The 14,181-nt window shown below is 37.2% G+C and overlaps 1 protein-coding gene across 3 annotated transcripts in view; it reads right to left on the bottom strand.

The window, feature by feature from the left end:
- LOC106110149 (dystrophin) overlaps window positions 1-14,181 on the bottom strand; it is a 191,479-nt gene that overhangs the window by 90,701 nt on the left and 86,597 nt on the right. Inside the window, exon 1 of one of the 3 annotated variants that reach the window (XM_013291865.1) lies at window positions 1,907-2,129. The exons of the other annotated variants lie outside the window; for them this stretch is intronic. The gene's annotated coding sequence lies outside the window, so the exon portion shown is untranslated. Of the gene's footprint in view, window positions 1-1,906; window positions 2,130-14,181 lie in introns of those variants that run through there. 3 annotated transcript variants of the gene reach the window in all.

Here is a 14,181-nt window from a genome sequence, read left to right as displayed (position 1 = left end):
TAAGGAGATACGAAAGAATGATCGCTGCGGTGATTAATACTATTGTGAAATAAATCTGTTTTTTACAATTATCGCTTAACTAACCATGAAATTAACTATATAAAAAATATCAAACACGCCGGACGCATAATGAATGTATTAATTGTGACGTGAAGTGTCAACTCCAGTGAATATCAAATAGTCAGTCTATGTTATAAGTATAATTATGATTTGTAATTACGGACATTATGTATGTAAATATGTTTTTTGTCATTTGTTATAGCGGAGAACTATTTTGTAATTACATTTGATTGAGTTTAATTCGTGAATAAAATTAGATTGTTAGTTGGTCATTTAGCGCAGTTAGGCCGCTCACTGAGCTGTGAAACGATCACTCGTATTTACATACTTTTTCCTAATTTACGATTGGCATTGTTAGTTACATTGATTTGTCCATTAAAAAGAAGTAAAAAAATAATACTTTTGATGTCTCGCTGTATCTCTAACTAGCTGTCGCCCGCGACTCCGTTGGCGTGATATAAAAAAAAAGAGAGTAGCCTATGTGTTCTTCCAGACTTTTTCCTACATTTATGCCAAATTTCATTGAGATCCGTTCAGAAGTTAAGGCTACAAACTCTAACCATCCATCCATATAAACTTTCGCATTTATAATATTAGTAAGATGTGTCTATAACTATTCCGAATGATTGGGATATTGATTGATTTTGTTTCTCATAGAATGTTAGTTTGTCGCACGCTTGTGTCTTTCTAAAAAAAGCAATAAATGTCCCTAATGCGTTATTCATAAAACTAATTAACCACGACGCTGACACAATGACAGGCGACATCGACATCGACATCGCGGCTAATTGATTTTCAATTGTTTTATCATAATTGTACTGAACATTTGATTTAAAACGATTTCATTCGACTGTAATTAATTTTACGCAAATAATACAAGTAGATGTGTTGAAATTTTGTCGGGATTTAGATTTGAAATAAGATTTTGTTGGCTATTAAATATATTTAAAGTAATTAATGTTTCTACCTTTATCCTACTGTCGGGGTATACATGTTACACGATGACAGGCTTTTATAAATTGTTAACACTTTCATACATCAGAATTTATTTTAGTATTAACAAGGAAATCTTACTAAGTAGTTAGTGTGCTGTCCTTTTGCTTTGCGTACTTCAGCCTACGTAACACAACACAATAGCGCGGAGTAGAGTAGCATGTAATTATGCGAAACTGAACTGTACAATGTCAAAAACCTTCATGAGTCAATGTCGGGGTCAATGCACTGCTACCAACATAAAACAATTTAGTCTCTGTTACTTATAAATCGAGAGTCAATAACCTATTTTTGAGCATTGAATCTGAAACTAACAATACGTATTTCAAATTAAGGTTTTACACAATTTTGATATGAAGATATCAAAAGACGGCGCAAAAATAAATTGTAATTTTGATATTATCTTTACATTTAATAGTTAGATTTCTAGCTTTGTTGAGATTCGTTTTTACTAGTGGCTCAACTACATTGTCGTTACATTATACGTCAAGTAGAGATTAATAGAGGAGAGCCACAGCACTGGTAGGGGTTCAGCTTAATGCGGGGGTTGCAGGGGTTGCACGCCCGCACGCCGCAGTAATGCTGTTTGATTAGATTTGTGCTTCTTAGTCTTCACTCACAACTATAATATTGTGAGAATATTAACGAAGTTTTATTATGTATTTTGCACGTGATACCATAATTGCGATATATACCTTCATAAATAAAGTTATTCCGTTTACATTTTTATCTTAATGAATTTACGGGTCAATTTTATCTAAACGAAGTTAGTAAAAGTTTATTTTATTAAGACGTTATTGACATAATGTATACTATAAAGTGATAAGACAACAATCAGCTGATGTATACAAACCTAACATAACGCACGGAGCGGCGCGACCTGCGCTTACGCAGATCCCATTCACAAATCCCTTATCAATGACGCTTCTGAAATGCACACAGACACACACACTGCACTAAAACCACCACACATATAAACACTATCACTTGCGTACGATTTTTTAAGATGTTTTTTTTTATTTTTGAAGGCTGTATAAAGTGTAGAGTAGAGTAGACGGTGTGGACTGCTACGGGCGGGAACATTGACTGAGTAACGGCCTGTTTGTCCGTCCGTCCGTCCCGCTCTAGCGTTGCGTAATATTAACGGGTCATAGAGTAAGTACATTATGTATGTACAGAGCGGTATACTTATTGGGCTTCGTTCAAATTATATCAATATTGGATTTGTCGTTTGTGAAGCGATTGTGGTCGTAAGCGTATGTTAAATAGTTTAAGTTGCTTTTAAGTTACGAGTTCTTACTATTTGTTTTAAAAGTTAAGTCAGTCAAGTGAGAAATTTGATCTGTTAGAAATTTAGTTACGTCTGGGTACGGACTAAATAAAATGCAGTAGAATAAGGCAATTATTTTTCAACTTATCTTTAGTTGCGTTGAAACTATCCGCTTCGTCTCCCACACACACCGAAACAGTTATCTCGTCAATAGAAGACCGTAATCAAATCTTTGTACTGCGAGAAAGCTTATTAATGGTTAAGGCAATAATTTAGGCTGTGTAACACGTGGGTGCTACGTTATGTGCATACATGAATAATTATAATAAATGAATATAAAGACGGTGTGAACGCGTTCGCGGTAACACGAGTTAGTTCAATTGATTGCTAGAGTCGGCCGGCGATTTTAAATGGAGTTTTAATTATGTAATTACAGGGTTACGGTACACATCTGTTAGACCGTATTTGGAGTTCACAAAGAAATAAAAACATTGTTTTAATTATATGAATTAATGGATGTAAAATGTGAAATAACTTTCTGAATTAAACCATCTGGCATTTTTCTGTCGCGGTTAAAATAATTACATCAAACAAATTGATTAATGAAAGTGCAGTAAATGATTAATTACGTAAAATTAAAAATTACCTACGAGTGATGTAAGTGATGTATTAAACAAAACTGATAAATGTGTCATTCGATGAAATATCATACTGTGAAATCCAATTGTAATAATTTATTCAATATTAAAACAATGTTCAATTCGCTTAAATACTAAAGGAGTGTTAAATATAAAAAAAGACATCAATGAACTATCAAGGAACTAAACTCTAAGCTTGTACGAGTTATGCGTACAGAAACTGAGCGCCTTACTGTATCAAAACGTATACGAATTTAGACTTTAATAAGCGGCCATAGAATTGCAAATCGAAGGACGTTTAAAGGCGTATCTAAGCAATGCGGAACTTGAACTAAAGGTCATGGTTTTTTCGGTAAACATGAGCTGATTGAGATTTGACCTCACTTGAACTGTTGCTCCTCGAGCTATTTGTGAGTAACTTACCATGACTGCATATTTATGTTAGTGGTCGTATTCTAAAACCATAGCATTTGGTACAGTCAGTCAATGATAGATTTATTTCTTTTGTTGAAATTTCAACGTGCCTGGTGATTTTAAATTGCAAGTAACAAGTTCTTTGAAGTTCATCCAGCGACTGTCGACGCCGACGCGACATAACGACCAACACGACGAAGCGGCGACTTGATCGAGTTACTGATGCCTTTACTTTGTGTCCTTTGCTCTCTGCCTTTTAATTACACTTCTTACCGGTAAATGAATTTGAATCAGCTTTCCTTTGAAATGTTACGCTTTTATTGGAAAGGTTTTTATGTCTGTCTATTGTTATAAGGAGGTATTAGAGTATTTCTTCTAAGAAACGCGAAAGACTAAAGAATTTCTTTAATTTAAATATAACCTATAAATATTAATGACTAGGTAACAGACAGACAGGTATCATTGCTATATAATCATTGTCTCGTTACTTTACACTTCGCAAGCTCTATGATTTAATCATACTAATCGTACTAACATTATAAATGCGAAAGTTTAGATGGATACATGGATACAATGGATACAATTTGTAGCGTAAACGGCTGAATGGATCTAGATGAAATTATGCATAGACGTTTATGACAGTCTAGGAGAACACATAGGCTAATCACTTTTTGTCTATAAAATTTTAGACAGAATAGAGGCCTTTAACTTAATAATGACTGTATACTTCATATAAAACTGAAAACATCGCGTAAATCCGCGGAAAATCTTATCTTACTCTCCAGCTTTACTATTGTTATAAATACATGGATATTATAGGTATCACCGGCTGAACGAATTTTCATGAAATTAAGCATACATGTAGATGATAGTCAGGAAGATGGCATAAGCTACATAATTTCGCGCTTTCGAAGTTACAGCAGAAACCTAATACAAAAGTGTCAAGTTGACGATCACTTATTCAAGTACAAAATCTAGCTTTAAACAGTTTGCAGTGGGCAGTATCATTCCATCTGTATCTTAGGTCGCGGACCTGTTTACAGAAGTATTACAATGGCAGCACGTGTAGCGTGGACCGCGCGTGGGCGATGGCTGAGGTTGTATGATGGATGTGCAGCCAGCACAGGTACCATGCTCGCTTACATTGACACACTTTTACTTTTGGAAATAACACAATCATCGTTAATATTTCCGTGAGATAGGACAATTTACCAACCTACATTTACACACTGTACTGTAGTCTTAATTTGAGTTTTTCATAACAAATTTAGATTATGCGCAGAAAGGCACATTGGTACGGTATTGTTTAGCAGACTATTGTAGTTCATTTGCAGTGAATTCAAAACGATTGCAGAGTCGGGTTCGAATCCGCGGCTGTATTGAGCAATGGCGAGGGGCACAGGCGTGGGCGCGCCCACTGCTCACCGTTACGATCTATTTATTCAATGGCCCTGTACCCACGGATCGACAACGAATTTGTAGCAAACGGCCGATAGAAACCAGCTCCGGGCACTTCCGTACACAAAATGTTGATAAAATGCATGAAGATCGTGTTACTGTATCGACACGGTCGTGGGAGTTTGTGATCATATCTCTACACACTTGCCACATACTTGTACGTTTACATTTTTTTACGAAGTACAAAATGTGTAGACACGTTAATACAATTTCATCACCGTACCTTTGTCTAGGGATACGAAAACTAGTTCAAAACATACCTGTAACAAACAAACAACGATTAACATAATGTAACACAGTAATAAATAAAAATAATCGAATGTCATATTAAGACTATAAATTCAAATGTTGGCTATTTTGCAAAAACTTTTGTTAATAATTTCATGCAAAATAGACAAACATTGTAGTGAGGTCTCAAACAATCCTAAAGCACACGCAACCTATGAAGCTGTAATTAAAATGCAGTTTGAATGCTGAGCGTGGCTGGCAGGCGCATGGCTAACGAGCGCCTGCCGGAATCTGAAGGCAACAAGCGCCGCTGCGTTTTGTTCTTGCTCTTCAACAACTCCAGGCGCGTAATTAAGGCTTGTTGTTGTGAGCTTTCTTTGCTGTTTACGTTATTATTTAATACTTAACTCAATGCTCGAAGGAACAATAGTTACTTTTAGATATACAAAGCAATTACATTCACCAAAATTATTTTAAAAAAAAAGTAAAAGGCTGTAAAAAGGTAGACATATCGGCGACAACCCTAACCTACTATAAGACGAAAAAAAGAGAATAATGTGTGCAAAGAGGCATAACAATGTTTTGAATTAGGAGCTGTCGTAAATATAAATTTGAGGCGATATTAGTAACACAAGAAAAGCCATCAAACGTCACGCGTTTCACCGCATCATTTCACTTGACTGATGGAATTTACGCACCAAGGCGGCTCTGACAGCGCAAATATTTATCAATACAAATGTCTCGAATACTCGTGGTTGCACGTTGTGTAGACGGGCATACATAAAGGTCTGATTTGTATTTTCATAATGAAAGAAAGAAGTAGGCCTTTTACGTAAAAAATATATAAAGTCAAATTGTGTACCTCCTAGTTTTTAGGAGTTTGTCTGGTTCTAACTTCGTTTTTAACTTTACAAATTTTAAATCGATTGTAATAAACGGTCCAATGGTCCAATTGGCGTAGTAATACTTCTATTAATAAATACAATAAACATCACACAAATCCGGTCGCAAAACGTAGTGTAACAACACAAAACAAAGTAAACAAATATATCGTGTATTACGAATTGATTGGACATCGATACAGCGGCAATAGCAAGGGTCGGACTGCGCAATAAATGGAATGGGCCGACTTACGTTCGCGAAAAAACTTCCACAAGAAATAATGAAGCGACCCGACTCGGCCGGCCCCTAACGAGCCTAATTTCTCACGCGCGCAACCGAACACACAATTTATTGGGGGAAAGGATAAGCAAAGCTCGCGACTTACGACGATAACAGACTTTTGCTTTGTTACAAAGAAAATCACAAATGATGTCGCTACATCAATATGTTCTAGCGCGAAACGAAATTATTTTAGTACAGACAAATTGCTTTTGTGCGTTACATAACTATTAAAGACAACATTATAAGCAAGTTAAACAAAATTTAAAAATAACCATTCTTTGCAACGTCCAGTGTGAAGACAGAAAACCTCCATACCTCCATATGCTAGTTGCATCTTGTTACTTCTAGTTGAATCTTTATAACATTGTAACTCGCACTATTATCTTTGCCTAAAACTTGAATTCTTACGACAGCCGTGAATGTTACAGTTACATACCACTGAACATCTTATCTATGTTAGACTAAATTATACCGAAAAAAAAAAAGAAAAAAAAGGTGCTAAAGTACGACCCGTAATCCTACTTTTATCTATGCGTTGTAACTTATCGTTTAGAATTGTCTGCAAGAATTCTAAGTCGACCGTCTTGATATGTCGTACGAGAATGTCTTACAGTATATAAATACAATGTTAAAAAACCATAAACTTTAACAAACTTAAATCGCAAATAACAATAAAAATAAAACCCCGACAAATAGATTCAAACATTGTTTGACCTTTCAAGATAATTGAGTTCCCAAAACCCTTGAGGGTTTCTTTTAAATTACACTTTTAAGTTGGATACAAAGTAAGGGCAAGTCCTGGGGTCCAACAGTAAACTCCGCACAACCTGGCCACAGTTTCGCGTAACTCACCGCGTGTGGGCTGAACCAATCGCGTGAGTGCCTCATATTTCACCTTTATGCGAGATGATCCGGTTAGTTTACAGTTTAAAAAATAACTTTTTCATATGATAATGTTTGATAACGCTATGTAGAGATATAACACGGTTTTATGATACGATATAATACACAGTTTATCAAGTTTGACGTCTGTTATAACAGTGTTTAGGGTTACTGTACAAAATACTTAAGACGGCGTTCATTTAGCGTCTCGGCTGACTCGCAGCTCGACTTAGTTCGTCTGATAAAGTTCGTTGAGTGGGATATATCCATTTAGTTAGTCCGGGAATTACGCGACACCTGCGTCTCAAGCCCGCCCGCCGCAGTCCCGTCGCGCCGCAGTCCCGCCGCGCCTCAGTTCCGGCGCCAGGTGCGACGGGAATGCGGCCGGGATTATTATATTCCGCGCGCGGACTGCGACTAGCATTGGAATGGTAATTATATTCCAGGAACAGCAAACTGTGCACTTGTAGATTTGGATTGAATTCGTGAATAGTTTCCGAGCTTTCACCAGATGAGGGATTTACTATTGGAGAAAATTTAATATATGCTAGATCCCACGTACGAGCGTACTACGTCAATGCAAATAGAAATCTATTTCATATTTAAAATGTGAGCAAAGATGATGTAAATGTACCGCACAGTACTATTCAACTAGAAATTTTATTTATAACATTTTATTGCAATTAAAAACACAAAAATCAAATCTATTTATAGCGTTATCTGACAAACTTAATACGCACTAAAACTGTTATATAAATTTGTCTTCAACTTGAATTCTAAGTAGATAGTAACTTCTCGAAATCTAAGTAAATCAAGCAAATCCCTCTCCGCATTTAGTTAACTAAGTTCTAACTTACTACAATTATAACTATAACTAATATAACTACTGACAGGTTGCAATGTAATACTATTCAGTAAATATTAATAAAATCAAAAGTAACCAGTTATACAAAGGAAAGTAAGTACCAATTGAAGCCGTTTTGTAAGTTTTCATATTTACATAATGCTTTTTATGAACAAACCAGGTACGGAAAGGATCGAAATACATTTATCACATTTCTTTCTGTATGTTCAGTTTTCAAAAAGAGATTTTTCAAAACTGAATTATTCAGTTATTTACTGCACTATCGACCAAAACGATCGCTGCACTAAGAAACTTAAATAAAACTGTAGAATCTGCTAAAAGGTTTGCCTGCAACATTATATGGGGCAGAGTGCAAAGCATCTTTGGAATATTTCAGCGTAGGAAGGCTTTCCGGCGGCTTCCTGAAAACGATACTCCTCCCGCCGCGCACCCCGCACCCCGCGACTAGAGCCCGCGGCACCCACGTAAAATATCTTTCGAGACTTTACTGCGAAAGTTCAACTTTGTCTTAGGTCTAAGTGAAATTTGTCACGTTGCTACTATGCCGCGTTACTGAATACACTGTTAAAGCAATATTACAATTGAGTCGTATATTTTGAAAAAAGCATTAGTTATTTTTTTCTAAAATTACGAATGTATACTGAGTGTTAACCGCTAAAGCATTTAGTGTGTTACCGTTACAAAAACATTAATTTATTGAAATACAGAATATTTTAGGTTAAAACCACGTAAACAAAATCAATTTTGAGCTTCTGTTCAGTTAAAAATCATTTGTTAAATCTTATTTATACAAACAGAAAACAATTTTTAACTTAAGATAAATAAGAGCGTCTAAAAGAGATGTATTTGCAATCGAATAGAGTAGGCGATGTTTAGCGAAGTCAAGGGTATCTTGAGTGGGGCGGCAGAGGGCGCGCGTGTCGACAAATAGAGGTATTTACTGGCGGCGGGTACAGATCGCTGCACGCGGCATGTGGATGTAGATTTACTACATACTGATAACTTATCTGTTTTTATGTATTGACCCACGTCTCAAACTCTATTTCATTGTACTGTGAGTACTTCTACTTGTAACATAACGAATACTTTAGTACGGTACATTATCTCAGTCCATTTTTCCTTTTCCTTGTAAACATCAGGTTAATCTAATTGTTTAAGCATTGTAGTTTTGAGTAAACGAGTTTCCATTCTTCGGTTATCAGTCATGTCTCTTTTGTTTACAAAAAGTTTCCAGAGCTCGGTTGATAGATGGCGCTGGTCGCCATTACACTGGGTGTGGCCGTTTCCGGTGGATTCGGCGGTGCAATGTGCATCCGGTTCAGTTTTTGGTTATTTGAGTTTTTTCAAGCTGCAGCAAAAGTTAGGTTAGGTTAGTTAGAAGTTTGTGTAAATTTCCTTAGTGTTATTATTTAACTAAATTATTGTGTAATGTGTGTGTAATAAATCACAGCTTGTTGAAATAATAGTTTTTAAGTGTAGGAGCAATATGTAATATCGATAGTTAACATATATTTTAAAAGAAGATTAATGTCTAATGGAATTGTTCACGGAATTTTGATTTTAGTGCTTAACGCCTGGTTAGTACTTATCAAACTTTTTAATAAGTGAATTGATTCTCCGCGGCTATCAACGCGTTACCAGAATGCCCGTTATATAGTGGCGGGCGAGCCGGGCAGGGCATCTTCAGTGGGCAACGCTCACTGGGTCGAACACAACACGCCTTGCTCCAGAAACATGTGGCGAAAGGCAATCTTCATCTGCTGCTGCTTGGCGGTCGCCCTCGCCGAGCCCGAAGGTAAGATTATCCTCATATTTCTACTCTCATCATGAGATCCAACAAGGTGTAATACATAGATGTAATTATGATAGCGACTTGTTTGAGAGTTTACATTATTGTTTATTCTGTGAGCAGCGACAGAAGACCGTATCGCGGAGGCGGATGCGTCAGCGTATGCCAGGGCAGAGTCGCAGCTGATCGCTCCCAGAGACCTCATCTACAACCCTGAGCCACTCGGTATGTTTACCAACTTTCACAACCTGTTTGTCGATATCAAATAATAATCATAATTTCAAATCTAAAAATGAGATTCCCATAATTTCTAATATTCTCATATCAAAATATCCACTCGATTAACTCAAATCTCTACTACTACATTTATTTTTACACTTGTGAACCCTCTTTTATTTCCCACCATCGTAGACCTCCCGTACGCATGTGGGTCCCAAGATTTATACTTAGGAAATCACTGCTCCGGATTATGGTGTATCAGGTATGATGTCTGTTGCTAGGCGACAAGCGATGCAGCCAAGAGGGGGACATGTTCTACGTACGCGCGAGCGCCGACTGCTACATCTGCGGCTGTTTCACTTACTACGGCAACCTATACCCCAAGTGTGCGCGCTGCAGCAACTGCCCTGCCCGTGAGTACCCCTGCATTTGATTCTAAACCAACTGTCCTCGCCGTGAGGATCACATTACTTACTCCTAAACCAGCTACTCTCGCTACAAGGAGCTGTTCAATTCAATTTTATAAGGTTCGCAATTTATTTTATTCAATTTCATAACATTTATTACAGATTATTAAAACCCTTCTAACAAGTTATTAATTTTAAGAACTAGAATAAATGTAAAATACAACAAAAGTACTAACGTTTAATTTTCGGAGCGTGAAGTAATGTATTGTCTACTAATAACCCACCGATTTAATTAATAAAAAAACAAACAGAATAAACACTGTTTTATCAACTTTGTGAAATTATCAACAACTTTGTTATTTTCCAGCGACACCAATACCGGCTCCAGGTAACGTAGTTTTTACATTATTTACAATAGCAATAGTTTTAGAAATCAATCGTTTACTAATATTTAGTTCTATATGAAGAATTTTATCAAAGGCCAGACATACAGACTTAGTACTTAGACTTAGATTAGTAATTTGTCTCGCATTTTAGACACTCAAGTCAAAGCCATAATATAAGAGTAAAATCTAGGCGTTTTTCACAGTTAATTTAAAATTTCCTGTCATTTCCTAATAAATTCTGTATTTAATAAAGAAGGCACTGACGGAAAAGCAGGTAAATAATTTTCATAAATTCCAGTAAGCTATTTTGTATTCAATACATTTTTAATTTTCTTCTACTAAATAAGATATTTCTAATCTCCATCAGATTCTAGAGGTCACTATTTACTTTTTTTTACGAAAACATTTTTAACAACTAACAAAATTAAAAGCAAAGTTAATTTTGGAAATCTGTAGCTTTCCGTATCAAACTGAAGGCTGGAAAATATACTATTTTCGGTTAACTTCAATAACTTTCATATACATTAAGAGCATTTACGTTAGTTAAAAATTAGACAGAAGTAAAAAAAAATTTACACATCTACCAAACACTATTTGGAAGTGGCAAAAACATATTAAAACTATAGATATAAGCGTAAGTTATGAAAAATAGTGTGGGGGTTAGAATTGAATGGGTTCATCCCTTGTCCGCGTACAGACACGCCAGCCACAGACGTCGCGGACCGCGGCCTGCGGGGGACGGTAAAATGCGATGCTATATAATTGCGGTATCCGTCATACGTACTAATAAAACGTTATATTAATAACGTTACAAACATTTACAGAAAAATCTTACAAAGAATGATCATCACGTATTTCCAGGTCATATTTTTTACTACTTTTGAATTAATGACAAATGAAAAATGTATAGAAGTATACATAGAAAATGCAAAACTTAAATAAAGCATTAGTTTTGGTTACTACGTATGTCCAAAAAATGGTTAAGCTGATGTCGATAAAAGTTTTCTCAGATTTTTTTAAAATTTCGCACCGAGGAAATCGCTAGCAAAAGCTTGTTATTCATAAGTCATTAAACCTGTGTAATCAAAGACGTGTATAACAGTGCCTAATGTTATGTAGCGCCCATCGTGATCGACGACGGGCCTTGGATCCTGCCGCGGCCCGCGCCCGCGCCCCTGCCCCTGCCTCGGCCCAACCCCAACCCTATATGTAAGTGTATTGTCAGAACGTTGACTAGGTAACTTGCACCCTTATACAACTTAAGATTTCGTACAGCTTAGTAACAATGGAAATGTTTATGCAAATCAAGTTTTTAGCGTCACTTTGGGTTCAATACTTTAATTTTCATCCATTTTTTAAACAAAAAAACTACAAAGTACTTTTGTGCTGTGATGTTACAATGACGATACGTAAATAAAATATTTAACCCGAGCAGTTCATTTCCACAATAAAAATCAAACACAGGTCGGTTGTAATAACCATCAGCGTGCATTTCAAAATAATACGAATAATAAAATAAATTAGTACCGACGTGGTCACAGCCGCCGCTCGCCCGCGCCGCAACACCTCGGTTTGTTAATAATCTGTATAAATAGTGTCTAAGGTAAACTGAATATTATATAAAAACATTTCATATAAAATTCAGACGATAATTTATATACAAGTTACAAGATATACCATTGTCGCCAGGTCCACCCCCGATAGTTATCCCTGGACCTCCGCGTCCGTACCCTGTGCCCGTACCTGTACCGGGTAAACGCATCTTGGTCCCGGTCCCTGTCCCGGTGCCGTCGCCGCCGGAGAAGATTTACATCCGCGGACCCTCGGTGCCGGTGCCCGTGCCCTATGAGAAGCAAGTGCCCGTCCCGTACCCGGTCAACAGGCCCTACCCGGTGCCGTCGCCGCCGAAGATCGTAAAGGTCCCATACCCCGTACCCGAAATTATCCCCGGACCGGAGAGAAAGATCCCAGTACCGATACCGGTGCCGTCACCGCCCATCAAATTACCTTACCCCGTCCCGATTCCCGGACCGGTTAGAGACGTACCGGTGCCAGTTCCGGTTCCGTCGCCTCCCGTACCAGTTCCGTACCCAGTTAATAGATACATCACAATCCCGGGCAAAGACAGATTAGTGCCTGTACCCGTACCCGTGACCCGTAAGTAAATACACGTTACACGTAGTGATCATGATGTAAGAAAAGTAAGAACACCAACAGTTATGACGATATTTATTTTTCAGAAACCAAAATATACCCTGTTCCGGTGATAATCTACGTAGGTAAGAATTAGTTTACGTTTTACAAGTGAACCGCATACGTAAAAGCCATAATATGTTACAGTACATCACTTACTTCTCGTCCATTATACCGCAACGACAAACATCTTAGAGGTTATTGAAAAATATTTATATAAATTATCGGCGGAAATGAAGCGAGCAAAGCGATTTCTGTAATCGAGCTGAACTATCGGCAATGTAGCGGCAAGACCTACATACAAATGTTCTGCTTATTTTAAGTTAATCGCATTGATGTATTTAGGAAATTTTAATTCCAATTTCTCATGACACTACTAACAATTGATGTATTTTTAGTGTTTTGAGACACTACTTGTCTTAGAAGTTACGTCTACTAGACGATAATAATACTACAGCAAAGCTCACTCTTCGTGTCTATGTTATAATATATTTCATTTTTTCTAATGTAAAAGAGATGGCGCGATAAAAAAGCCGACTTGGTGAGAATTGTGAACAGTTTCTTGACCTCTTTATACTACTACAAATTTATTTGTTTAGTTTCATAAGTTAGATATAATCACGAATCTGATTTTATTGTAAATGTCTAATTTGTACTCCGTACAGCGCCACTGTGTCGCGGCCAAAGGCCTTTGATACCATTCCGTCTGCCCGGCTCGCCGTGCAAGATCCACGTCTGCAAGGTCAAGTACAACTACGTCTACATAGAAACTTCTGACGATCCTATTTGCAGTAAGTTTTCAATAAGTATCAGCATTTTCTCCACATAAAAGGTATGTGTAATTATTAATCATACTTTTCTTATTAATATTTAGACACTCCAGACATCTCGCCGCCGATTCCTATTTGGCGTAAGTTTTAAACCAATTTATTTTGTAAAATTTCAAAACATTTGTAAACAAAGTAACGTATTATTTCAGCTTCACCGTCTTCGGCAAATGCAAACGCCAATGCTATAGCCAACGCCGGTGGCTGGGGCTCCAACGCCAATGCTAACGCTCAAGCAAACGCTATTGCAAATGGTTTGATTGGAGATTCGTCCGCTAACGCCGCCGCCAATGCTAATGCGGGTGCCTTCCCTGGACTGAACCTGTTTGGAGGAATCGGTGAAGGAATTTCTCGAGCACAAGCCGAAGCGATAGCCAATGCCGCGGCG

The sequence above is a fragment of the Papilio polytes genome, unplaced genomic scaffold (genome assembly GCF_000836215.1).
Source record: "Papilio polytes unplaced genomic scaffold, Ppol_1.0 DF820844.1, whole genome shotgun sequence".
Taxonomy (NCBI): Eukaryota; Metazoa; Arthropoda; class Insecta; order Lepidoptera; family Papilionidae; genus Papilio; species Papilio polytes.
The sequence above is the reverse complement of the archived record's forward strand: the minus strand, read 5'-3'. Positions and strand labels throughout refer to the sequence as shown.